The sequence below is a fragment of the Octodon degus genome, unplaced genomic scaffold (genome assembly GCF_000260255.1).
Source record: "Octodon degus isolate 3935 unplaced genomic scaffold, OctDeg1.0 scaffold00115, whole genome shotgun sequence".
NCBI lineage: Eukaryota > Metazoa > Chordata > Mammalia > Rodentia > Octodontidae > Octodon > Octodon degus.
Genome location: NW_004524691.1, coordinates 3097219 through 3124113, shown reverse-complemented (window position 1 = coordinate 3124113; position 26895 = coordinate 3097219). Strand labels below are relative to the sequence as shown.

Genomic DNA, 26895 nt, shown 5'->3' with positions numbered 1-26895 from the left:
GGTGGGCTGGTGATTTGAGATTACATTTTGCTCCCCTGTCTTGTCATTTTCTATTTCAGAAAGAACTCTTCATTTTCATTTCTATGATAATCCTTGTGAAATTTTGATAGCTATATCACTACTATCATGGCTACTCTAGGAAGAGTCTGTTCTTCAAGCATGCCTTCTGTGTTGGAGATTCTTGGTTTGTATCTGTCCCAAGATTCTGCCTTCTCAATTAATTGAGAATGGGATGGTTTCCACTTGGCACTGTTCTCTGTCTTTAGGTATATGGCTCTGGTGAGGCTATTACTCCAGCACTTCCAAGCATTGTTACCCAAGGGAGAACAAGTGGTTAAAACAGATATGGTAGACTAGCTACAGGAGTACAATTAGCAATAATAATACCATTAAGCAAAATTTAGAAATCGACTACCTTTTGTAACTATTGGTTTTGTACTTTTTTCCATATTTTAGGGGTCTACAGGGTGTTCAGGGTCTTACTAACAGATCAGTCTCATAGTGATCCACCTGTTTACAGCCTCCCAAAAGCTGGGATTACAGGCATGTGCAATCATGCCCAGTTTCAATCACCATCTCAGCACACCCCAGGAGCAGGGCCAGCATGGCAGGGGATCGAACGCCCAGCCCCTGCACCTGCTTACAGGTGCTTTAATATGCTGAACTGTTTGGCCAGCCCTCAGTTTTGTACTTTAGACCATAGGAGCAAATTGTAAATTAGGAGTTTGTATGCAAAGTGTTTCCCCTTGTTAGAGTGGATTCATCCTGTGTTCCTCTGGCCAGGCTAACTGCCAGGTTCCAGGTGCATCCTTCACATAGTGGGATTTGATGAGCCAGGAACCGGGATTCCTCTAGCCAAGCTAGTTACCAAGGGTTCCCAGCACTTCCACGCTGGGTGCCTGCCCATCGTGCAGAGAGATGGTCTTGGTTCAAGCTTGGTAGGTTGTCTATGTGAAGAAATTTATCCATTTCTTCTAGATTTTCCAATTTATTAGAATATAAATTTTTAAAATAGTTTACAATAATCTTCTGGATTTCAGTGATGTCTGTTGTGATATCCTTTATTTAATCACTAATTGCATTGACCTGGGTCTTCTTGCTTTCATTTGACTAGTTTAGCTAAGAGTTTATCAATCTTGTTTATCTTTTCAAAGATTCAGCTTTTAGTTTTCCTGATTTTGTTTACTGTTCTTTTAGTCTCTAGTTCATTAATTTCAATTCTGAATTTTATTATTACTTTCATTCTGTTGTGTTTAGTCCTGGTTTGTTCTTCTTGTTCTAAGATTTTGAGATATGTCATTATGTTATTTATTTGAGCTCTCTGATTCTTTGATGTCAGCACTCATAAATATAAACTTCCTTTTAGAACTTTCCCAGAGATTCTGGTATGTTGTATTTCTACTTTAATTCTAGGAATATTTAAAATTTTCTTCATGACTTCTTCATTCAAAAGTGAATTGTTTAATTTCCATGTGTTTTAATAGTTTCTGTGGTTTTTCCTTGCTGTTGATTTCTACTTTCATTTCAGTCAGATAAGATGCAAGAAATGACTTCTTTCTTACATCTGATAGGTCTTGCTTTATTGTCTAAAATATGATTTTAAAAATAAAATAAAATATGATTAATTTGGAGAATATCCCAGGAGCTGATAAGACAATGGCATAGTTTGTAGTTGGATGAAATATGCTACAGATATCTGTTAAGTCACTCATCCACAGTGTAGTTTAATTTTCACTCTGATGTTTCTTTGATCTTTTTTGGTCTGGGTACTTATGTGTTGGTGAGAATTGCATATTGAAGTCACCCACTATAATATATTGGCAACTGTGTTCAATGTTGAGTAGTACTTGTTTCATGAATTTGACTGCACTGATGTTCTGTGTACATATATTCACAACTGCTGTATCTTCTTGGTGGATTGTTCCTTTTACCAATATTTAATGGTCTTCTTTATCTCTTCTGATTAATTTTGTCCTACTATCTGCTTTTTCAGATATAAGTACAGCTCTTGTTTGCTTTCAGGTTCTCTTTGCATGAAACATTATTTTTCATCTATTCACTTTTAGTTTGTGCATATTTTTGCTAGTGCAACATGTTTCTTACAAGTGGCAAAGAGCAGGGTCTTTTTTTTCTATCCAATATGCCAGTGTATGTCTTTCATTTAGAGAATTAAGACCATTTACATTTATAATTATTATAGAAAGCTAGGTACTATTTATTGTCATTTTGTTGTTTTCCTAATGTTTGTTTCTTTTCTAATTCTCAGTATTTTTTAGAGATTGGTTTCACTATGTAGTTCAGGCTGGTCTTCAATACATTCTGTAGTTAGGGCTGGCCTTGAACTCACAGCATTCCCTTGACTCAGCATACTAACTACTAGGGTTAGTATCCCCACCTTCAACAGTTTATATACTCTTTCTCTTCTCTGTGTAGGATTCCTTCAAGTGTCTTCTGCAATGCTTTAAGAGGTCATGCTTTATTTATTGTTTTTTCCTTTATGCTTACCTTGGACAATCTCTTTCTTCTTCAATTTTAGGATTTTTTTGAGGGGAGGGAGCACTCAGGATGCCTTCAGGGCAGGTCTGGTTTGGCTTGAGGATGAGGGGATCGAACCACAGCATCCTGAGACTGACTGTTTTGTTTCAGCAGACACTTGAACACCTGAGATAATGGGCAGGCCCCATCTCCTTCAATTTTAAAGGATAGCTTTGTTGTCTTTTTACACTGTCCTTTACCCATGATTTTGCTTCTGTGTATGTGTGCACACATGCACATCTGGAATTTGTTTATAGCTCTATGCTAAGAAAATTCTGTTTTGTTTGATTTTAGGTTCAATCATGGACATTTTCTTTTTATTAGTGTATGTTTGCAACACATAATAGTAATGTTCATTTTGAGAAACTGGTATCAGCATATAAATATATGTCATTTTATATCTATTTACCCTCTGTCCCTTCTACCATCCCCTCCCTCCAATCTCTGTTCCCTATCTTGTTGTTTTGTCTATCCACTATAATTCCTTATCCATTCTAGGAATTGTTTCCTTCCACTCTTCTAGTTCCAACCAATCATAAGACTGCCACAGAAGTCTGTGTGTCTATTACTTAGCACTCAATCTTAGAGAACAGGGCCAGCCAAATAGCTCAGCAGATTAAAGCACATGTAAGCAGGCGCCAGGGTCAGGGGTTCAATCCCTGGGCCTTTTGTGCCAGCCCTGCCCCTAAGGCATGCTGAGATGGCAATTGAGACTGGGTGTGGTTGCATGCACCTGTAATCCCAGCTCTTGGGAGGCTGCAAACAGGGGGATCACTATGATTCCAATATAGTAGTGAGACCCTAAACACCCTGTAGCTCCTTCCCTAAAATACAAACAAACAAACAAAAAAAAAAATCTTACAGAACCCATAATGGGTCGATCAAAGCTGTTCTCTAGAACAACCCCCTGCTGCCATCCCAGGACTAAAAACAGCAGACAGTTTTCTCAGATAGCAGTAAATGTAAAAACTAAAACTTAAGAATTGTTAACTACTGTACTTTCCTTCACAGTACAGTAAAGTGATTGGCAACTACTGTACTTTCCTTCACAGTACAGTAAAGTGATTTTCAGATTAACAGCATGAAGCCAACATTCCAAGAAAAGAAGAAATAAAACACAAAATCAAAATCTTAAGGATGGTCACATGCTTTGTTGTGATCTTTCCTGCACATATTTTCCATAGCTCAATTTTTTCCTTGAATCATCTAATCCATTAATTTTTGTAGCCAGGCATAGTGGCATACCCCTGTAATCCCAACATTCAGGAGCCTGAGACAAGAGAATCATTACAATTCTGAGACCAGCCTGAGCTACAAAGTGAGATCAAAGCCAGCCTGACCTGCACGGCAAGACCTTGTCTTAGAAAGACCAGAAAAAAAAAACAAAAACCTTTGTCCAAGCTAGTTTGAGCTAAATTTCAGTCACTTAAAACCAAAACTTCTAAATAATATGTATGGTATAAAATCTATCACATAGCAAACTTAAAATTATAAGACATTCATTTGAAGACTGGCTGTTTCAACTAATGCTTAGAAATTGAAAAAATGAAAAAAAAAAAAAAAAGAAATGGAAACGCATGTTTAAGCAAGCAAATGAAAATAAATAATCAAGAGAAAAATGAATATTCAGGTAAAAAACTAAAGGAGTATATATTGCTAACAGTTAAAAAAATAGAAACAATATTTTAAACAAATAAATTGACAAAAATTTAACAAAACTGAGCATACCTGATACTGGCAAATGACAATAACAGCATTCTCTTGCATCATTCATGGGAGTATGTATTTCTATAGACTTTTTGTAGTATACTCTGAAACTATTCATCAAACTTAAAAATGTTCCTATTCATTTAACATCAATGGCCATTAGAGCAACCATGGAAGCAACCTATATGGCCATCAACAGATGAATTAATAAAGAAAAGGTGATATTTACACACAATGGAGTACTATTTTACCATAAACCAAGATAAGCTTGCATTATTTGCAGAAAAATGGAGGTAACTTGAGGCCATAATGTTAAGTGAAATATATCAGACATACATATACATCACATGGTTTCTCTACTATGAGAAACCCAAAATATAAACAGCAAAATAAAAGACAGATATAAGGAAATAAAGAAGTAGATTTTTCTCAAAAGGGAAGAGAGGATGAACAGATTGGAGTGAAAAAAAGGAATGCATAAGAGTTATGTACAAGTCCCAACTCTATACAAGGAATGTAAGAATTATGTACTGCAAACATGTACTAAATTTTCAATGTTCATATTCTAATCAGAAGTGGTAGCACACTCCTGCTATTGCAGAAATGCAGATTCTGAGGCAGGAAGATCATGTATTCAAGCCAAAATGGTTCTATATAGCAAGCTGAAGGCCAGCCTGAGCTACATGCTGGTGTAATAAGACTCTATCTTTCAAAAAAAAGACAAAAACAAACCCCAAAACAAAACAAAATTAAAATATTCACATTCTTAGACAAAAGAATTTCACTGCTGAGATTCTTAATCTAAAGAAACAAATCTAAATATGGAAAACTCTGCTTCGGTTCTGAAGAAAGACAATCACTGAGTACTGTGCAGTAATGAAAATCTGGGAATAAAAATGTTTAGTAAGAAAACGATTAAAACAATTGATCTACCCAGTATAGTATTTATTATTAAAAAAAATTATCTGTACTGTATAGATACCACAAAAAACTACATTGTGGTATCAGATTTTTTTTAAATAGCATAATTAAATGTTTTAACATTATAAACATAATCTGGGCATTTTTCAATGGAAATTTGTACGGACTAAGCTGGGTGTGTAAGGATTATGAACTGAATTCTGAGGAATGCCACTAATGAGGTGGTGATCTGTACCAAGATCTAGTACCTTATAGAAAGGAAAAAAAGGCTATTTATACCAAAGATAAGTACACCCAGCTCCGCCATGCAAGGGGCTGCTCACTCAGCCAGGCTAGCCTCTTTTCTTTACGGTTGTAGCTATGAAATGTTTAACAATTTCTAGGAGCGCAATTTCAGTATACTCTTTGTCTTAGTTACTTTTCTTTCATTGCTGGGACAAAATACCCAACACCCAAAATGAAGGAAGGAAAGGTTTATTTTACTAACAGTTAGTGGAGGTTTCAGTCCATACTCAGCTGGCTCCAAGGCAGAGTGGAACATGCTAGAGGGCAGCTGTTCATGGTGGTGGAAAACAGCAAAGAGCATAGGGAGTAGCAGCAGCTAGGGCAGCTAGCAAGCCTCTCTCCCCTCCTTACATTTATATGCAGATTACCTGCCCCAGGGCAGGTATAGCACTCACACTCATAATCCCAGCATTGGATCAACAATCAGAAACTCTAGATGCTGCCCCATTACTGCATGAAGCTTTTGGGGGGACAATTAGACACAAACCACAACACTCTTACATTGTGTTTCAGATGTCCTTGGTGATGTTTACAACTAAACTTATTTATTACTTCTCCTACAATAACAAAATATTTTTAAAAGATCCATGAAGACATTCATTAAAATGCTTATAGAAAAATAACTTTTGGATAGTTAAACTCACAGCTTCCAAATATTGTTCTCATTGAAATATACAGAGTCCACAAGAAAATGTACACATCAGCAGTTCACTAATAAATGTCTAGGTGCTAATGGCCACTGCTTTGAGTATCTCTTATAATTATAGAGGTCAAAACTAACATGTATTAATCTCATGATGTCTCAATAAATTTAGTATTAAAATATTTATATAAAGTTCTTCCTGATGAGTACATTTTTCCAGACTCTATATTTAAAACTATGATTTTTGAGGGGTACAGAACTTAACGAACATATTTTAACTGAAAAAAACTAATTCCAAAAGTTACTATCGGCTATCTTAAAGTGTTATTAAAGGAAATCTTTGTCATCTACTTTCCAAATATTCCATGTGTACAGTGAAAATAAGACATTATTATTAATTTTTTTTTGTCTTTAAGATCGAACTTAGGACCTTTTGCTTGCTGGCAGGTGGCCCATATGCCACTGAGCTATCTTCCCAGCCCAAGACACTTAATTTTTAAAAATAAACCATTTCTAAATTATTTCACATGTTTGTTACAGGAACAGAAAGCTGGCCACACAGCTCCCAAGGCTAGGACCACTCTGTCCTCCTAGGGCCTCTGGCCCCTGGTCAGAGGATGCCCAGACCCCTGAAGTCCCTTCAGAAACCTTGGTGCTGCCGCCTTGAGGGTCAGCACCTGGCTTCCTTCGGTTTGTGCACGTCTCTTCAGTAACTGCTTGGCCACCCTCAGAGCATTCTCTGCCAAATGTTTTCTCATTCTTCACATTGCCGAGTTATGATAATTCCTAATTTTTACATTCTGATTCATTTTAAATTATAAAATACAATTGTCTTTAAATGATTCATATTCTCTTACTTTTACACACACATTTACCAGTTATCATTAAGCAGCTTGAAAGCTTTGCTCCCTAGAAATTTCTTGCACAGTCTTTCATTGCTTTTAAACTTGGCCATCCCAGAGCACACACGGACTGCCCCAGGTTCCTTGCTACTTAGCCTCTTCTCTAATTTCTACTAAGACACGCCCCTTCAGCATGGCCTTCACTGCCCCTATTTTCTACCAGAATTTAGATCACAACCACTTAGCCACTCTAAAAATTTCCAAACTTTCCTCTTTTATTTTTGTATTTTGTCTTTTGACCCCTCATCAGAATTGAAGTCAATGCTCTGTTCGTGGCAGTACAGACTTTTTGACCTAGCTGGTCCCAATTCCTCCCACCTCTGCCCACAACCCAGCACCAAAGTCATGTCACATTTTCAGATACTACTGTCAACAGCCTCATCCCTGCCACCAGTTTTCCTAGCTTGGTCTATTTTCTGTTGTGATAAGAGAATATGACAGAAATAATTTATAAAGAATAAATTTTATTCAGCTCATGATTCTGAAGGTCCTTTGGGAAGTCCCAGTTTGAGAGGTCACAGCCAGCAAAGCTTTCTGCTGATGGGAACTCTACAGAGAATGCTAGGGTGCTGCTGTGTACCACAGGGCAGGTGAAGTACACACACGAGACAGAGACAAACTGGCCTTGGTAACAGACCCAGTCTTCCAGTAATCTAGGGACCCTTTAACACATTAATTGATTAACTCACTTCTCCAAGGTCCCACCTGGATCCACCTCTTCATACCACAAAGTGGAAATTAAATTTCAACAACACTTTTGGTGGAGACACTTACACCTTACCAGGAATTACGGAAGAAGTTACCTTTGAAACACAATATGAAAGGCTACTAGTAATGAACCCCAACATATCACTGGACTGCATGTGTTGTTTTAAACACTGTACATATGTTTTTCTATGAAAAGTTTTAAGAGAAAGATACATGAGCTTCTGGAGGTAATGCAGACAAATGTAGGTTGCTCAAAGAATCAGTAAAATGTCAGATTTCCTTTCTTTCCCCTTTTTGAATTTAACCACAACATACAATAAATGATATCATAAAAGAAAAAAATGTTTAACAATTTCCAGTCACTATTTTTATCTTTTGAGCAAAGTATAATTACAGTAAGCAGAAAAGGAAAAAATCATTGATCAGAATATTACAATTTCACCAGGTTCACGATACCATTACCAAGCACAGTTAAGTATCCAGCAACAATGGGATGTCCCACCACCTCAAGTGGACCACGGTTAGGCAGGGAGACAGTAAAAAGGAAGAGAGCTATGTTGCACTGTGACAGAGTGGTAAAGGATCAGAGAGAGGCAAGTAACTAACTGCTCCTTTGTCTTAGAAAGTATGAAAAACTTTCTGAATCAAGAAGTCCCTGGGGAACTTGGCAGAGAAAAGGGGCGAAGGAAGGAAGGAAAAAGAAAAACAAAAAAGAGAAAAAAGTGGAAACAAAGCTTTTGTAAATAAGGAGGGAACAAAGGCTTGAAAGGAGGGTAGGGGAATGGGGGAAAAGAATCAAGTTGTATCATGTAGATAATAATTCCCTACGACGAATGTGATCATTACATAAACCTAAAATGTACCAATAACTTTAATTAATTTAGAAAAAGAAACCCCTAAGGGATCATAAGTGTCATTAAAAGCAAGCAAGAAGAGATAAAAGGAAGGAGGTGAAGAAGGAAGAAGACAACATTTGCTTTAAACATGTATTTTCTTCTTAAACTATTTAAGAATCAAGAAAATATGGTTACTTCCAAAACAAAGATCATTCAAAGAAGTTGATTAATTCTGTGGTGACATGTAAAAATGCCTCACTAATCATTCAACAAGGTATTACATGCTCTTCTTTGCACCACCCAGAAATAAGAATTAAAAGAAATTTACTGACATTTAGTCAAAATTCAAATTATTGCTTGTCATACCTTTGAAAAAATATTCAACTGTATATTATTAAATTATATAAATATAGTCAAAATACTCCAACAAACAGCTAAGAAACCTCTTTCACTTCTGGCCAGTTGTTACATTATCAGTGTGTAGACATTTTTGAACCTAAATCCTATAATCTTACACTGAAAGTTTCACACTGACTAGCAATCCCATTATGATCGCGAATTAATCTTAAGCAGATGTTTATGAGCGTCACAAAACCCAACTCAGTTGTGGGCTTGGCTGGAGACACCACTGCACTAATTGTTCTGCAAAAGGCTCTGTGACTAAGAGAACCAAGATGCGCTGGAAGGGAACTTTCCTGCCTCACATTTGCCTAATTTATAAACCCACACACTAGTCCTTGAACATGTTTTATTTGACCTGTAATGTGGATTTTTTTTTTCATATGATCCCAAACATTTAAACTTCAAGAGATTTTACATGAAATTTTGGATTTTCTGCTTCTCTTTAAAACTTAATTAATTTAGAAACAACAGACCCATCTATTCCTCCCTCCCCAAAAGCCCAATCGCTGCTGTCCTTCTCTCCTGAATGTACATGCACTTTTCGGTTTCTTATAGCTCCCACCCTACCTGCTTCTTACTTATTCTGGAGACCCCGCGGGCATTTGCAATTTCTATCTCACTTAATTCTAAAATTTACTACCTGGATTTCACATGTCTTAATCCATTGAAAGTCCAACTGAGATAGTGTGTCTGTGAAAATTACAAAAAGTGTTAACGTGCCTGCTTAGGCAGATGTAGTGGCTGGGGTTCAGCATGCCGTGCCGGCACTACCCCCAGAGCACACTGAGATGGCAACTGAGACTGGACACTGTGGGGCATGCCTGCAATCCCCGGGCTTGGGAGGCTGAAAACAGGAGGATCACTACAAGACTGATTTGTGTAGTGAGACTCTGTAGATCCTGTACTAAAAAAATATAAAAATACTAATGGCTGAAGCTCTAAAGACTCCAGCTTGTTTCCTCATCACCTTTCCTCGCCAGTGGGTGGGTATAATTCCAGGTACTAGCATGCTCAAGTAAGGTAAGTTCTTGTCGTAAGAAACTGAGCAATGTTCATCTGAGTTCTAGACATCACTAAGGATCATTGATTCTGCCTGCTGTCAGATGACAACCTCAGACTGACCCTCACTGATACTTAACCAATTACCTTATGATTCTCCCTTACCAATTCTTTAACTCTTTCCTTCTCTTGCCCACACTAGAAAGATTCATGAACCCCTCATTTCTACTCTCAGAAACTGAACAGCATTGGGGTTCTCCTGCAGTATTATAAAATATAGACTCATACAACTTCAACGGGCAAAAGTATATACTTCCTTCTTACTCTTAACTAATTTAGATTACATCTTCCAAAGTCAAAATTCTCCTGAATTTTAAAAGTATAAAAACAAAAAGAAAAATGCTTATATAGTTTCTTTCACATCCTTCAGTCTTCTTAAGCATGGATTTAAAACAAAATGCTGGTATCAACTGCTTCTTCTTTTTTTAAATGATATTTTATTTTTTTAAATGTATTTCGTTGTTACAAGGTCTCACTATGCAGCTTGGGTCATAGTGATCTTCCTGTTTTCAGCCTCCCTGGTGCTGGGATTACAGGCGTGCACCACTATGCCTGGACTCTGGCCAGCTCAGCCTGCCCTGGGGACCAACTGGCACAGTATGTGGTGCTGGGGATCGCACTGCAGTCCCTGAGCTTGCCAGAGCTTGCCTAAGCAGGCACTTTAGTCTGCTGAGCTACCTCCCCACCCATACTGCTTCTTCTTTTGTCATCCACCTTCCTGTCAATTAAGGAATGTTGGCGGAGGCAGGAGGACTTTGACTTAAAATAAAACTTTAAAAGGACTGGGGCTATAGCTCAGTATTTCCTGTGTTCAATCACCAGGTTTGAAACAATAAATAAATAAATGAATAAAGCATAAGATGAGTCGATCACACTGAGATACAGAGAAAATTCAGAATTGCCTGGCAAATGAAATGCTACCTTATAATTTGGCTGATTCTAAGCAACTAACAAGGAATTTGTAAATAGATGGAAGAAAAGGCTAGGATCAGGTCTGTCCACATGGTTTGTACTAGAAATATTAATATACTTCTGCTTATAAACTTAAGAAAAATAGAATGAGAACTATGTTTAGAAATAATAAAAATTTTAACACGATTTAGGGTTTATCAAAACAAATCTACATTAAATTATATAATATTTTGTTGTGTGGTTTTTGTTAACTGTATACTTAAATGAATTAAAACCAAGATTTATAAAATACTGAATTACTCTCGGCAAACCACTCTGAATTGTGAGGTTATATAGTATACTGGGGTCAATTCTATTTTAACATCTCAAAATTCACTTGTCTTTATTTTAGCATTTAAATAAATGAGGTAGTACAACACATTATTTTATAGGTTCAGATTATTAATACTAAAATGATTAGTTTTCAAAGTCACATTTTTTCTACAGGAAAGAAAACACTTATAAAAATAAAACTCTATTAAACATTTACTAAATGCCAGGCCCTGTGCTTAATTTTGTTTTGCTTTGTTTTGGTGTTTTTACGTAGTCCAGGCCGGCCTCAAACTCACCGTGCTCCTCCTGCCTCAGCCTCCTGAATGCTGAGATTGCAGGTGTGCACCACCCAGCCTGGCTTTTGCTTAGTAATTTAAATGATTTTCGTATTTAAACATCCAAATATTCCTATTAGGTAAATCCATTTTCAGCACCAACTGACAGTCGAGGTAACGGAGGCTCAGAGAGCCACAGAATGAGGGCTCCCACCCAGCAGGGCACTGAGCTGCAATTTGACCTGGCAATCGGACTGGTATTCTGCCATGGACCTATGGTTGGGCTATATTTTGTTCTGATTTGCTACTTTGGATTAGTGCTTTGAATATCATTTTTAAAAATGGATTTGAGTTAAACATAACAATTTGAATTCTGCCTTGATTAAATTGATGCCTAATAGGGACTGACAGGAATTGAGAAGTAAGGAACTGCTTTACCAAGAAAAGCCAGGGAGCAGAAGCTACACACCACAAATAGAAGATTAACTTCACATAAATTCCCCAATATATGCTTTTAAATATCCCTTCTTACACAACACAGGGCTTCACAGAGAGAAAAAGTTCAGTGGTAATCCTAATGAACATTTGCTTTCATGGGCAGAAGATGTTTTCAGAGTCAAGCCCAGTTAGTGTCTGTCTTTCAGGATGGCAGGGATTTGGCATGCTGCTCCCTTCCTCCTGAGAGAAAAATCCAAATGCCTGCCAGACCACTTAATATTCTCACTTCCACAGCAAATCACTTTCATCTCCTCCTGCCTTCCAGCTGACCTCGGATTTCAGCAAACAAGAAAATGTCGTGAAGAGGAAGCGAGAGGCACAGGGCTTCTCTCTCTTCTCTCTTCTCTCTTTTCTCTCTCTCTCTCTCTCTCTCTCTCTCTCTCTCTCTCTAACAAAATATGCTTATAATGTGAAGTATAACTTTGTATTATAATTTCTGCTATCAACTCTAAAAACTTTATAGAGTTCCAGCCTTCAATGTTCTAACTGCATTATATACCAGGCCAAATTATAACATAAATGAATGACTAAACTAACATCTAACTCAGTGACAGTTTTGAGTTTTAATTTAATAACCAAATCTTTTCCTTTAAAAGAGGATAGGAAATAAAAAATTATAACTTATTCTCTGAGATCTAATCCAACAAATGAATATAATGTCTAGCCAAAGAAAATAAGATTATCAATAGTCTATGGTTCAACATTTGCAATAAAATAAATTTTCCTTTTAAGAAAATGAGAAGTAGGGGTCAGGAAGATGGCTCAGTAGAATAAGTGCTTGCCTGGCAAGCACAAGGGCATGAGTTCAATCCCTGGTTCATCCAAAAAACAAAAAAAAAAAAACAAAAAAAAGAAAGAAAGAAAGAGAGAGAGAGAGAGAGCAGTATAAAATAGGTTCTCAAAACTTAATTTTTAAAAGAACAGACAACATCGTCCTACTTTGGCTCGTACTCTAATACAGGTTTGTGTCTAGAACATGAGATAGCAAGAAGCACCTGAGAACACGGCATGAAGTGTGACCCAGAAGAAGGACCAATACAAACAGTCCAAGAAAATGCTTTTAACAGACAAATGCAAAGATGAGCTAAAAAAAAATATCAGGGGAAAAAAATTGTAAAGAAAAGAAAAGTCACAAGAGAACGTGGCGCATTTAAGCAGGCTTTTCCTCTTACCAGCGACCTCCCAAGTCTGCTGGTCAATTTGAACCAGGAAAGTTTCACAGCTGTATTTCAGTTTCTTCTGCTGTGCTTCTTCAATTTTTTTTCTTAATTCCAAAAAAAGCTATTGACTGCACTTCATAAAACTATTTTTTAAAATAAACTCACTACAAAAGGGAAGAGCAAACAAATCACAGTGCTATGTAAAGCTCACTGACAGAATGGTGTAGGCTTAGCATTAGTTCTTTTAGTGCGCACTGTACTACTTCCAGCCTAAACTTAAGTTTAAGATACTCTGTAGGTAAGGTTAGTTATAAACACAAGCATATCCTCCAACTGTGCATTTTTTCTTTTAATTTTTCCTTTGAAAACATTCTTATTTATTTATTTACTTGGTACAGGGTCTTGCTATGCAGCTCGGACTCATGATGATCCTCCTATGTCAGCCTCCCCAGTGCTGGGATTACTGGCGTGTGCTACCACTCCCAGTTTCATTGGGGCAGCATGGCACGCCCTGGGTTCTGGGGCCAGCATGGCAGGCAGTCCCAGGGACTGAACTGGCTCCTTGTACTTGTCAGGCAGGCGCTTAGACCACCAAGCTATCTCACCAGCTCTATACACTTTCTTTTTAAAAGAAATACTGACCAGCTGCCTTATTTTACTTTTTGCCCCACATCTAATTCACTCCTCCTCTCCTACTTTCTTGGGCCACACTCAACTGGCTAGCATCATGAGACACAGCAGAAGGTTCCAGCAACAGACAACAAATTAGACTACAGAAAAAGGAGCTATCTTTTCATTTCATCATATATAGCATAATGTTCTTAAGGCCATGATTTTATCTACATATACATGACAGAATATGGACTAAATGATTCTCTTGAGATTGTCAAAATAGTGTGATTCAAAATATACACAGATGAATGTTCAAACGTGTATAGATGACTGGATATCCAAAGGTCTTTCTTGGGATATGTCATTTGGAAAAATTAGAAAACGTCATACTCTTCATGAATAAATGAGTGAAAGAGTTAACTTAAATCTTTACACAATATTTTCAAATGGCAGGGGAAGGTGCAGAAAGATTTTCCAGATCCAAATGCCGTGGCATAATAATTATATCTCATTTTAAATTTTTAAAATTTCTAATAATTAAAATGATTTTCAATTAGACTATTATTAAGACTCACAGTTATATGAATTCCTGTTTGCTCTCTACTAGCAATTACCAGGAATTTTCATCAATATGCATCAGAATACTTAAGTTAATAATTCAAATATTTTTCAATGGAGAATTCAGAATTCAAATCATTCTGATGATCACAAAAAAATCTAAAAACCAGTTCATAATATTCATGAAAACATTTCTGAATATGAAGTCATATTCTCTGATAGAGAGACAACCTATATTTTATCAACAAAATGTTTGTGAAAAAGTTTCCTATGAAAATATAATTTTTTCACCTTCATGACATGTACAATATGAGTCTTTGAACATAATAAGCCTTTTTTTTTTTTTTTTTAGAACCAGGGATTGAACTCAGGTCCTTGTGCTTGCCAAGCAAGCACTTATTCTACTGAGCTATCTCCCTGGCCCCCAAACACAGTAAGTCTTGAAAAAGCTTTAAATCTACATAATTATGATTAAAATAACAATGTATAATTAAAATGAACTGCAGTTTTCTTGTGAGTCAATCCCACATTTAAATATGCATTTCCCTTCTGCCTTGTGTCCATTTCACACTCTACCTCCAATTTGTGCAAGCTATGTGGTAACAAACCATTTTCCATTTTCCTCTTTCTGTGCTGAAGCACAGGCGCTTCATAAGGTGCCCACTCCAGCTGGCAGCAAGCAAAATACCTGCACATCCGTCCTCCTCTGAGGGCGGGCAATGACAAACTCAGGGGTAATCACATTCAGGTGACAAAGCCAACATGCATTAATAGCAAAATGAAACATAAGTTCTAGGAAATTATGATGATTCAATCTTTTAAATTATATTTAAATGATCACTTTCCAGTGTCACCGCAATTCATCTAGAACCAATCAGAAGCAAGACAAAAACGGCCTTCCAGAGAGCCTTCGCTAAAGCATTTATCTGAGTAAAAATATTAGCAGATTCAGCAGGGGCAATGCTTCATGCTGAGAACAGAAACTGAAATACCAGGAGGCATATTAAAAGCCAGCATAAATGATGCAATTCATGGCAGAAAGCCATCTATAGACATACGTGCATTTAGTGTTAACAGAAAACAGAGGTAGTAGCAAGAGATATACTGTCTCCATTTCTCCTTTCTTGACATGAAAATCATTTAAAATACAGAATAATGCATATGCTTAAGTATCTTTTAGAAGGTATATAAACATTCCTATGTTAGGTACAATAGCGAACTAAGTATGAGATGTAATATGAACATCTTGGCTTCACAATTTATTGTACATGTTGCAGTCGTTCCTTAAACTGGCAAACGCCTACCATTGTGTCCACTACTGTGCTGGGTTCTGTAGATAATGAAAAGAAAGAAAAAGGCAGTTTCTGTTCATAAAGACACTCACATATTAAAAGGGAAAGATTTAACAAATACCATCAAGAAGCCAGGATACACTCAACTGCTAAACTGTTTTAAAATACAAAGCCTATGTGATATCTAAAAGGACATTTCTGTGGGATACAATAAACTAGAAGGAACAGGACGCAGGCAAAGCACCTTGAAAATAAAAACCACAAAGCAAGGAGTGAGATGAAGAGCTTACTTTGGCTAGGGAAAAAAATGGGCCAACATGCTGAATGTGAATGGCCTACGAATTTTAGGCTAACACAAGTCTTTATCAGAATGGAAGTATTTTTGACATGAAATAGTAATTTTTAAAATTAGCTACACATTGTAGGTTGATGGCTCAAGAAGTACTATAGGTTATGTACAAGAAACATCTAAATAAAATTATACTTTTGATCCTAAAAAATTATTATTGATACCACCCCGATTTATTCTCAGAATGTCCCAAATTATACTATACATTTGATGATGATCTTACTTATAATGGGCTATTTCAGCAAAGAATACGAGTTAATATTCTTTCATTTAATAAAACTATTTTTAGACACCATTAGAAAGGACATTTGCTAAAATATATTCTCAATTCTTTTAAAAAGTTATTTGCTTTTCTAAATTATTAGTGATACACCACAGATTAACCCAAGTGTTTATGAGTCTCTTTCAATTATGAGAGTCCAGACTACCCTCAAGGGAGTTTCATTTTTAGAACCTAAATTAAACCTATAACTCAGAGCCCTCCCTAATGAAATACCTTCTTCAAACCTCAATTAACAAAATCATCAGGAAATATTCATTTGGCATCTAGTATATAGAAGATGGAGCTTACAATGGTAGATGGGTGTAATGGAGACACAAAAAGGATATTCTCCATCCATTTATAACATATTGAGTGTACATTCACCCACTCCTGCATCGATCATGCCCCCACTTAGTAGCTTCTGTGATTGCAGAACAGCACTAGGTATGAGTAAGTATATGTAACAGGGACTGCTTCTGGTTATATGTAACAGAAACAAGACCACAGTATATTAATCATATCATGATTATTCTTATGTGACATACACAACATGAACCTTTGGACTCTCATAATTGAGAGACTGTGAGGCATTTCAGGGCTGGTAGAAGGGTACCAAGAGTCATTAATGACCCAGGTTCCTTTTGTCTTCTCTTCCAATGTCATGGTTATGCTTACAGCAACCTCACCATTACAAGAAAGCTGATCTCCCTCTAGATTCTCCTCTTCATCTGCAGTAAGGTGAAGAAGGAAGCCACAAAAAAGAGAAGTGATGCAGATTTTCCCACAAACACCCAGCAGATTTTCACTCATATTTCACTTCACAGAATCTTCACTGACAGCCACCCTTAATTACAAAGAATGACGACAAAGTAATTGCCTAAGATTTATAGCATCTAAAAGTTTACCTCCGCTGCCCAAAAGAAACAAGTAACATCTGATAAATGTATCAGTTCCCCAAGATGAATGTAATTATTTATGTATCACAATCATATACAAAAACAAGCAGAATAATCAGACAAAAGAAGCCAAGCATGGTGACATACACATAGCATTCTGGAAGCCTGAGGCAGGAAGACTGCAATTCTAAGGTCAGCCTAGGAAGCTTGGAAACTTAAGAAGACTGTCTCAAAATATGACAGTGCTAGGGATGTAGCTTATGACAGCACCCTAGGTTTGCTCTCTGGTAATACACACACACACACACACACACACACACACACACACACAATCAGACAATAGTGAATTAAATATAGAAAATCATCATATGCTTTGGTTATCTTCTCAGAAATAAATATTTTCAGAACATTACTATGTGAAAAATAACTGTGTTAGGTGCTAGGGATAGATAAAGCAAATAGGATGGCTTTCCTATAGGCAGGAATGGAACCTATAGGCTAGAATGTAGACACTAAACAAGTAAGTAAAAAAAGAGTGTCATGAGAACCCATCAAGGTTAGCAATTGCCTTCCTGAGGACCTGTCATCTCAGCCAAGCTCTGGAAGAGGAGCTGCAGCAAAGGTGATGGGATTGAGAGGCACCACAGGCAGAAGGTACAATGCATTCAAAGGAGCAGAGATGACAGTACATTACACTCAGGTGACAAACAAAAATGAGTCTAGAGGAATAGCCAGGGGCCAGAGATCACACAACTCTCATAGCACAGTGGAGACTTTAAGCTTTATTTTATTTATTTTAATGCATTTGATACAAGGTCTTACTGTGCAGCTTGGACTCGTGATGATCCTCCTGTTTCAGCCTCCACAGGACTGGGATTACAGAAGTGTGCCACCACGTCCAGTCTCAGTGGCTAGCTCAGCATGCCCAGAGGCTGGGCCAGCATGGCACATGGTGCTGGGTATCAGATCCTGGTTGCTACACTTGCCTAAGCAAGCGCTTAGTCCATTGGGCTATGTTGCTTGCTGTTACACTTTATTCTAAAAACAATGTGAGTTTATGGCAGGAAATGATCAGATACACACTTTTGACAGAATGATCTGGTTTATGTTTAGAAAGGATTAGAAGTGGGTGATGGAGAGACTATCATAGATTTTCCAATAGACTAGGATGTGGTTGTGGACTGACAGACATGTGGACGGATTCAAGAGATACTGAGGAAGATGATAAACCAGAAGAATCAAGGGTTGTGCACAGCATGAATAGCCACAATCACAGTCTGCTATGTAATTAACACATTTTTAATTAAATATATTACCCAATTTAATATTCCTAATAATCCTCTACAATAGGTAATATTATTTGCACTTTAGACAGGGAAACTGAGGAAAAGAGTATCGGGCCAAGTCCACACTATCAATAACACAGAGTGTTGCAGAATATAGACACTCAATGCTATTTTAGTGCCAATGATGACAGGATTAACAGAGTAGAGACATGGATGACAAATTCACTGCAAAACAGACTGAAGCCTGTAATGTGGCCAGACGGAGATGCCGGACAGAGTTGAAGAGGTTAGGGAAATTAGACATGGAAATAAAGATTCAGAAGCCTCTACCACAAGGAGGATAAACTAAAGCCCAGGGATAGAAAAGATGAACTGGACAGTGAAGATGAGTGCAGAATGAAAACAAAAAAGGCTACAGACAGACCCTTAAAAGCTCCAATATTTTCATGACAGAAAGCAGTAGAGAAGTCAAGGAGGGATAATGAGAAGCAACATGTATTACAGGAAGCCACACACACGCACACACACATGCACAACCAAAAAAGAAAATAAAAATAACGTGTTATCATGAATGTAAAAGGACAAAGTGTTTAAGATAAAATGGGTAAAATACTATGTTAAGTGCTGCTAAGAAGTCAAGAAAAATAAAGAACTGGCGCTGCTTTTCAACTTAGTAATACAGGGCTGTCTCAGTTACTCTTCTCTCATTGCTGGGACAAATACCTGACACCCAAAATGAAGGAAGGAAAGGTTTATTTAGCTCACAGTCATTGGAGGTTTCAGTCCATACTCAGCTGGCTGCAAGGCAGAGCAGCACATGGCAGAGAGTAACTGTTCATGGTGGTGGTGAACAGCAAAGGGCACAAAGGGAGGGGCAGCAGCTCAGGCAACTAGCTAGCTTCTCTCCCCTCCTTACATTGCAATGCAAGTTACCTGCCTCAGGGCAGGAGCAGAACCCACACCCACAATCAACCACAAACTCCAGAAGCCTCATACTGCATGAGCGGACTACACAAACCATAACAGTGACTAACTGGGTATCTGATAAGAACATTTTTCTGTCAGATTACCATGAACTGAGGGACAAGAAAATGGATGTGGTAAATCCATGTAATTTATTCAACAAGACTGGTATGAAGAGGAAGAGAGAAGTAAAACAATAGTTGGAGGAAGCTCTGGATTAAATAAAAATGTTATTTGTTTTCTGGAGAAGCCTAAAGAGGTGCTGATGGTAAGGGAGCATTTGTATAAAAGATGAAAATAGTACTGATAGAGGAAATACTAGGTAGTGCCAGTTCCTAGTAATCAGGGTAGCAGTACAGAGTAGCTGCAGTCATACACATTTGAGGTTTACCGGGCTGATGGGAACAAAGAGTAATACAAAAAGGAATTTCAAGATACTTCCAGGGGGTGGCTGACATCACACATCACTGAATCTAAGATGAAAAGAAAATGACAAAAAAGAGAACAGGTAGAGTTGGCAATAGCTTTCAGAACTCAATGAAACGTAGACCAGGAGGCTCACTGGAAAGACAGGAATACAGAATAGTAGTTCCAGATGTGAAGTCACCTTGGCTGATGGAAATTCTGTATTTGCCCCATGTCCTCATTTTGTAAAACTACAGTAAGCTCAGTAATGTAAGGAGCTAGCTCATGGAGCTCTTCCTAGTGTGCCAAGATGGCTGCCTAACAAGTCCGCCAGTTCAACCAACAGTTTTCTCTTGATTACAGTGTACAGTGCAGCTTTTCATACAACTAGATTTCTTCAGGCCAAGATGAAGCTTGAGCTCTTGTGTGTTCCCTTCCGTCCTCCAATGACAGTGTCTTCCCTCTGCCACAGTTCCCCAGGACCATATTTATTTGGTTTCTTCAAATAACCCAGAGTCAAACTACAGAAAAGAGAAACTATTTAACTAGCTCTGTGAGCCCTATTGCTCGATCAGCTTAGGTTTGCTTAGCCATCTACAATAGGAGCTGCTCATCATCCTTAGTCAATGAGTGAATTGGTTTTTCTCCAATAGTTTTCTCTAAATTATTTCCATTGAGACATCTGTGAAGAATCTGTAAAGAATCGAAGAAACCAAATTGCACACTTTTCTAAAGATGCATTAATTCACATCTGTAACAGATAAAAATCATCCTACTGCAAAGCTAAAATAACATGAACTGACTTAATTATTCAGGCTTAGTGATACACGAAGCAGTAAGGAGGCGCACGGAGAGATGAGAACTGGAGTAGCAATAGGATAAAGCCACGGCTGCATCCCGGAGAATGCTCTCCGCCGCTTCCGTCAACAGCAGCTCGGAGTGCAACATCAAAGGCAGCGGCTGTTTCCGCCTGTTAGGACGGTAGGAGGCAAGGACAGCGGCAAATTCTGACCAGGGCCGAGGTGTGCCCCTGGGTTTCTCACTCAGGTCTTCTAACACTAGAAGCCTTGCTCAGGCAAGCATGCTAGCACACCGAAGACTGCCTTCACAGGTCCTGTTCTGCTCTTATTTGTACAGAAGGCTGCGAGTGTGGGCCTTTCTGGGCCTCAAGTAAAAGGATCTTCAGGAAACCTGAACTTGGTTAATTATTAATTTTATTGGTATATTTTATTTATTTTTTAGGGAAGGGTCTATAGTGTTCAGGATCTCACTACGAGATCGGACTCATAGAGATCCGCCTGTTTACAGCCTCCCAAGAGCTGGGATTACAGGCATGCATCACCACACCAGTCTCAATTGCCTGGGGGCGGGGCCAGCACAGCAGGCCCTGGCGCCTGAGCTATTTGGCCGGCGCTTACTGGTTTATTTTAGATACACAAAAGGATCACATTCATGCAAGAAGTTTGGGCCTGTACGTGGTATTTCTCCATTCTTCTTTTCCCCTGAACCCCTCATCTCCAACTCCTCTTCCCTCCTCATTTACAAAAGCTGTTTCCAGTTTCTTCTTTTTTTCTCTTCCTTCCTGTCCCCCTCCCATCCGGTCTCCCATCCCATCTGAATATTCTTTCCCTCTTTCCCAGAACCTGTTAGACATTTTAGTCCTTTTATATCCTTTCAGTCACTCTCACCAGAGAAACAATGTGATAAATAAATGGTGTGTCCAACTTATTTCATTTAAGAGTATGGACCCCATATTTTTCCCTTTCTTCTTTTCCCCCTTCCCTCCTCCCTAGTTCCCCTTTCTTTTGAACAATTTATTTCACAAAACCTTTGCTCCTTATTTACACATTTGGTATCTTATACCAGAGAAACAATGTGAAATTTACATGAGTCCAATTTATTTCACTTAAGAGTATGTTTTTAATACAATGGAATACTACTCAGCCACAAAAGGACAAACTGCAGGCATTTCTAGGCAAATGAATGCACTTTGAGGAAACCTGAACTTAACTGTTGAGCCTGGGGGTGGACATATTTGGTTTATTTTTTGTCCAATACACAAATTGCCTCCCCTTCCCTACTATGTTGTTGAGTTTATGTTATCCTGTTAGACATTTTTCATATCCTTTTTGAATAGATGAAATCTAACTTAAAACGTAAAATCAAGTTGTAGAGTTGCATTTCCTATACAATCTCTTCTTCTATAAACAGAAACACAGGCTGAGGGCTTAATCAAATTTGGATTGGACTTTTGAAAACATGTTAAACTATAATTACAATTGAACTTGCAATTTCTGCAGACCTGAGATCAGGGTTATTTCCTAGACCTAAGAACTTACCTTGTGATACTAGTCAATGTTTAGATACTAAACACTGAGAATATGACACTATCCATAGAGAGGAAGCAGGAAAAGAAAAGGGAGGAAAAGAAGGCAAGGAAGAATTCCTCCAGCGACTGAGTCATGTATGGTGCAGCCTGGTGAAAAGGATTTTTCTCTTACCATTTTGCAGCTGCAAAAAAGAGTGCCCAGGAAGATCAAGAGGAAGGTCACAAAAGCAGGGAATGGCAGGGCCTACACATGGCTTACACCTGCCCACACTACTTCCTAAATCATTCCTATATGTCTAGTATAATGCATTTTGTTACAATGATAACTAATCTCAAAAGCTCAAGGTGGAAAGTGGAATACAAAAAATAATTACAGTCTGAAAGTCTGCTGATTTAAACGCTTAGGAGGGAATGCCTTTTTAAAAACCAAGCAGAAAAAATGTATCTTATTTTGGTAACCATGTTGCTATAGCAACATCAAATGATACATAGAAGAGTCTTTAATGCTACACTGGTACACACATGTCTATCAATATTGTTGAATCAGTATCAACCTCCATAGCCTTGCCAGATCTAGGAATGAGGAAACTCATGTTGATGTTATTTATACCAATCATAAAACACTTTGTCAACTTCTATTCACAGTTTGCATGCTACCATGGAGAAAAGGAATAAGGGCAAACACTGTGTTCCATACCTAAGGACTTCAGTCTGGGGTACAATCTAGGCCTGATGTGTGAGAAAAATGAAAACAGAATAAAAGATTAGCTGGTCACAGAAGTATAAGATATGAATAAAACTTCTCTAAGTTTCTCAATGTTCTGGTCATGCACATTACAATTATCAATAAATGTATATTTGTATATATAGACTGAAATGTGATGCTTTATTATTATTATTATTATTATTATTATTATTATTTTGGTTTTTGGAGACAGTGTTTCACTACATAATCCAGGCTTGCCTTGAACTCACAATGTAGCTCAAGCCTCAGAGATTTTTCTGCTTGAGCCTCTCAAATACTGGGAGTACAGGGATGTACCACCAGGTCCAGCCTGAAATGAATTTCTAAATTTAAAATTTTTGTTACTAGTCCTGGGTCTACTGTAGCCATTTTCTGGGACCCAAAAAAGAATAAATGTTTTTCTACAAAGGTACTCAACTGTCCATAAGCTCAACTATACTAGAATTAGTAACAGTTCTCACTGAATACTGTATTACTTTGCCCTAAAATGGGCAAACAGAATTTCAGGAGAAAAATGTGAATGTTTGAAAAATTTTCAGAGCCTTGAAATTGAACCCTAGGAAATGGGGTTGACCACAGTTCATTGTGCATAAAATTTTGATTTTTTTCCAAATTTTGGTTGTCTCAGTCATTTTTAGCAGCTATGCTTCTTACTCTCGTGGACAACAATGCTGAGAAACAGATAATGCAGGGGCTTAGATGTGTATAAGAGACCTTTTCCATTGGAAGACTTACTGTACGTCTTTTAAGATGCTATTGCTGAAATAAGCATGTGCATAGTGTGGCTATTAATCATGTTATGTCAATGAGTGTAGTAAGAAATGCCCAGCATACTAGTGGAACAGAATTATGGGTATGCCCATGAGTACTGACCAGGAAGAGCAGAAGGAACAACAGAAAACATATTTGGCAATACCTTCCCTATTCCAGCCAAATATCACTCAACACTGTACTTCCGACCCTTAGTTTCAGTGGGGCTGAACGGGAATAACCACCTGCCTCACCCCTCCCCTGTGCACAGAGGTAGGGGCTCTCCATTCTTCCCCCTGGTCTACTGTTGGTAAGGCTGAGCTGGGAGCTGATTTTCTAATCCCTTCTTACAGAGACAGGCATGCTTCAGCTGCTGCCCCTTGAAAGCAGTGTTGGCAGGGTCAGTGGAGAAATGAGGTTCTAACCCATGTTGCTCTGAGACTGAACAATGGGGAACAAGTTGGTAACAACAATCCCTTTACCTTCCTTCCACCCCTAGTATCCATGAGATATAATGAAGAACTCAGCCCACCTGCAAGCAGAGACGGAATGAAGCCCTGGAAACAGAGCTAGTCTGCACTGCTATGACCCCCTCCACCCCCAGCCTGTGTTAGGAGGTCTCAGTGGAATTCCTCAAACCCCATTTAATATCAGTGCAGCAGAATAAGACGGTGTGAAACAGGGTGATCAGGCCTCCGCTTCCCAGTCCTCTGTAGTCACTGAGACCAACAGGGCGCTGAACCCTCACTCCCAACAAGATGGGATTAAGTGGCTGGATGTAGTTAGGTGGCACTCTCGCTCCTCTCCCATCCTTTGGTACCATGGACACAGGAAAGCCAAGCTTCTGCTCCTAAATTACAGCAGCAAATGGTATATGTCTGCCCTCTGACCCCTCCTCCCTGGTGACAGTAAGTTTAGCAGAGGAAGTTGCTTTTACATCCCCAGAGACACAGGCAGTGCAAGCTGATGATCTACATTTGCCAGAAGCGTATGCATGAGTCAAAAGGCTAGATTAAGTTCCCCTCTACCAATCTGATACAAGGCAGTGAGAATGAGGACCTCATTTTTCCAACAGTTTCAGTGGGCCTAATGGGACACTGGAGATATATATATATCTTCTATTAGTATTCTTCAGAGAAACAAATACATTAAGATGTACAGAGGTAAGCAGGAGGAGATTTATTATGAGGACTTAACCCATTATCACAGAGGCTAAAATGTCTGCACTTGGAAGCAGGAGGTCCAGAAAAGTAGACTTCTAGTACAAGCCCAAAGTCCTGAGAACCAAAGAAGCTGAAAATGTAAACCTCAGTCCAAATCCAAAGACCTGAACACAAAAAGCATCTCTGTCTGGAAGCAGAAGATAGATGCCCACCGCCCAAAGAGGGCAATCTTCCTCCTCCGCCAGCCCACGCTGGAAAACTCAGCACACTGGACGATGCCCACCCACGCTGAGGGGAATGGTCTTTACTCAGTCTGCCAATGCAGAGGCTAATTTCTCCTAGAAACACTCACACAGTGTTTTACCAGCTATTAGGATACTCTTAATCCACGTCAAACTGACACTTAAATTTAACCACCACACACCTGGACTGATTTTCACAATCTACTTTAACAAAAGGAGCGTCTATTAAAAACAAAAAATGAAAAACCTAAGTAAACAGAATCAAGCGTCTCACAGTATACCTTCCACAATAACTAGGATACAACTGGAAAACAATCATCAAGCCAGTATCAGGAAACCACAGCATTTATAGAGAAAAAGTGACCAGATGCAACAGTGGGATGAATCAGACCTCGGGGTATTTGACAATGATTATGAAGCAGACATCAAAAAAAAAAAAAAAAAAAAAAAAAGCTTTAAGAAGTAATTACAGATTCTCCTGAAACGAAAGGAGAAAATCTCAACTTCCTGGCAAGTGCCAGGCCCTGAGTTCAATCCCTGGTTCAAAAAAAAAAGTTTAAATTTTTAAAATGCATTAGATCTTAAACAAAAATTTCTTACAAATAACCCAACATTATGGCTCTATGACTCTCTGAAATAAACGTCCAACCGTGATCAATATGCCACACTATGATGACTGTGAAAGGTATAATTGACCAGATAATGTCACTCTGACCTGCTGGTAAATGAGTATCAAAGCTTACACAATGGATTTAATAAGATGGACTTTATTAAAATTAAAAACTTCTGCTCTGCAAAAGACAATATTAAGAGAATAAGACAAGTTATAGGCTGGGAGAAACTATGTGCAAAGAAAATATCTGATAAAGAATTGTTATCCAAAATATATAAAGAACTATTAAAATTCAACAGTAAGAAAATAAACAAACTGATGTAAAACATGGGCAAAAGACCTAAACAAACACCTCATCAAACACATATATAATAAGAAGCGGAAAGAATAAATAAAATCTGAAAGGTACAATAGATACTGTGAAAGGGAAAGAATCTGTTCAAAAAGAAGGAAAAACTGGGATGAGGAAAAGGACAGAAGAAAGGAGGGAAAACATATATTTATGTATATATACAGAATAGTTTGGATAACTGCTAATTTCTGCTGGACTTCTAAAAGAAGCAGTTAATATTAATTTTTTTCCTCTCTTTTTTAATGTCTTAATTTTTTTTTACTAATTTTGCATGCTTATCTCTGGTAATCTAAACAACTAACTTAAAAACAGCATTATGCAATACAACAAACATTGTCCAATTCCTATTATTTTGCTTAATGAAATTCTGTGTCATTTTTATTTTTTACTATTCTAAATTTTTTTTAAATTTCAAAAAAAATTAAAGAGATTTGAATATAATATCCTATGATTTTAATAGGTTTTCCAAGACTGTGAATTAGGTTCTAATATAAGGCAGCTCTTTCTTTCCACGCTGATGTTGAAAAAGCCAAAAGTTTTTCCTGATTACTGGATTATCTTTAATACTATGTTGAATAACCTACTCTACAACCTATAGAACTCAATGTTTCCAGGCCCATGGCACTAAAGCAATGTCAGTAAAACCTATAGAACTCAGTAAATGTTAAATAATGATACCTAATGTGAGTTTTTTCTTTCTTAACACAAATGCATTAAATTGTGAATCTAAGTCACTTAAAAAGGGATAAGTGGCAAGCATATGAAAAGATATTCAACATTGTATGTTGTTAGGTATTTGCAAATTAAAACAAGAATATGACTTTATCTCTATGAGGTAGAAAAAAACTAAGATTTACAGAATTTGTATGGCACAATTAATTACTGTAACTTAATGGATCTACTGAAAAGTTATATCCATAAAA

At 37.8% G+C, this 26895-nt stretch overlaps 1 protein-coding gene across 1 annotated transcript in view; it reads right to left on the bottom strand.

Annotated features, from left to right (window-relative positions):
• Lekr1 (leucine, glutamate and lysine rich 1) overlaps positions 1–26895 on the bottom strand; it is a 226827-nt gene that overhangs the window by 178922 nt on the left and 21010 nt on the right. The window lies entirely within an intron of this gene.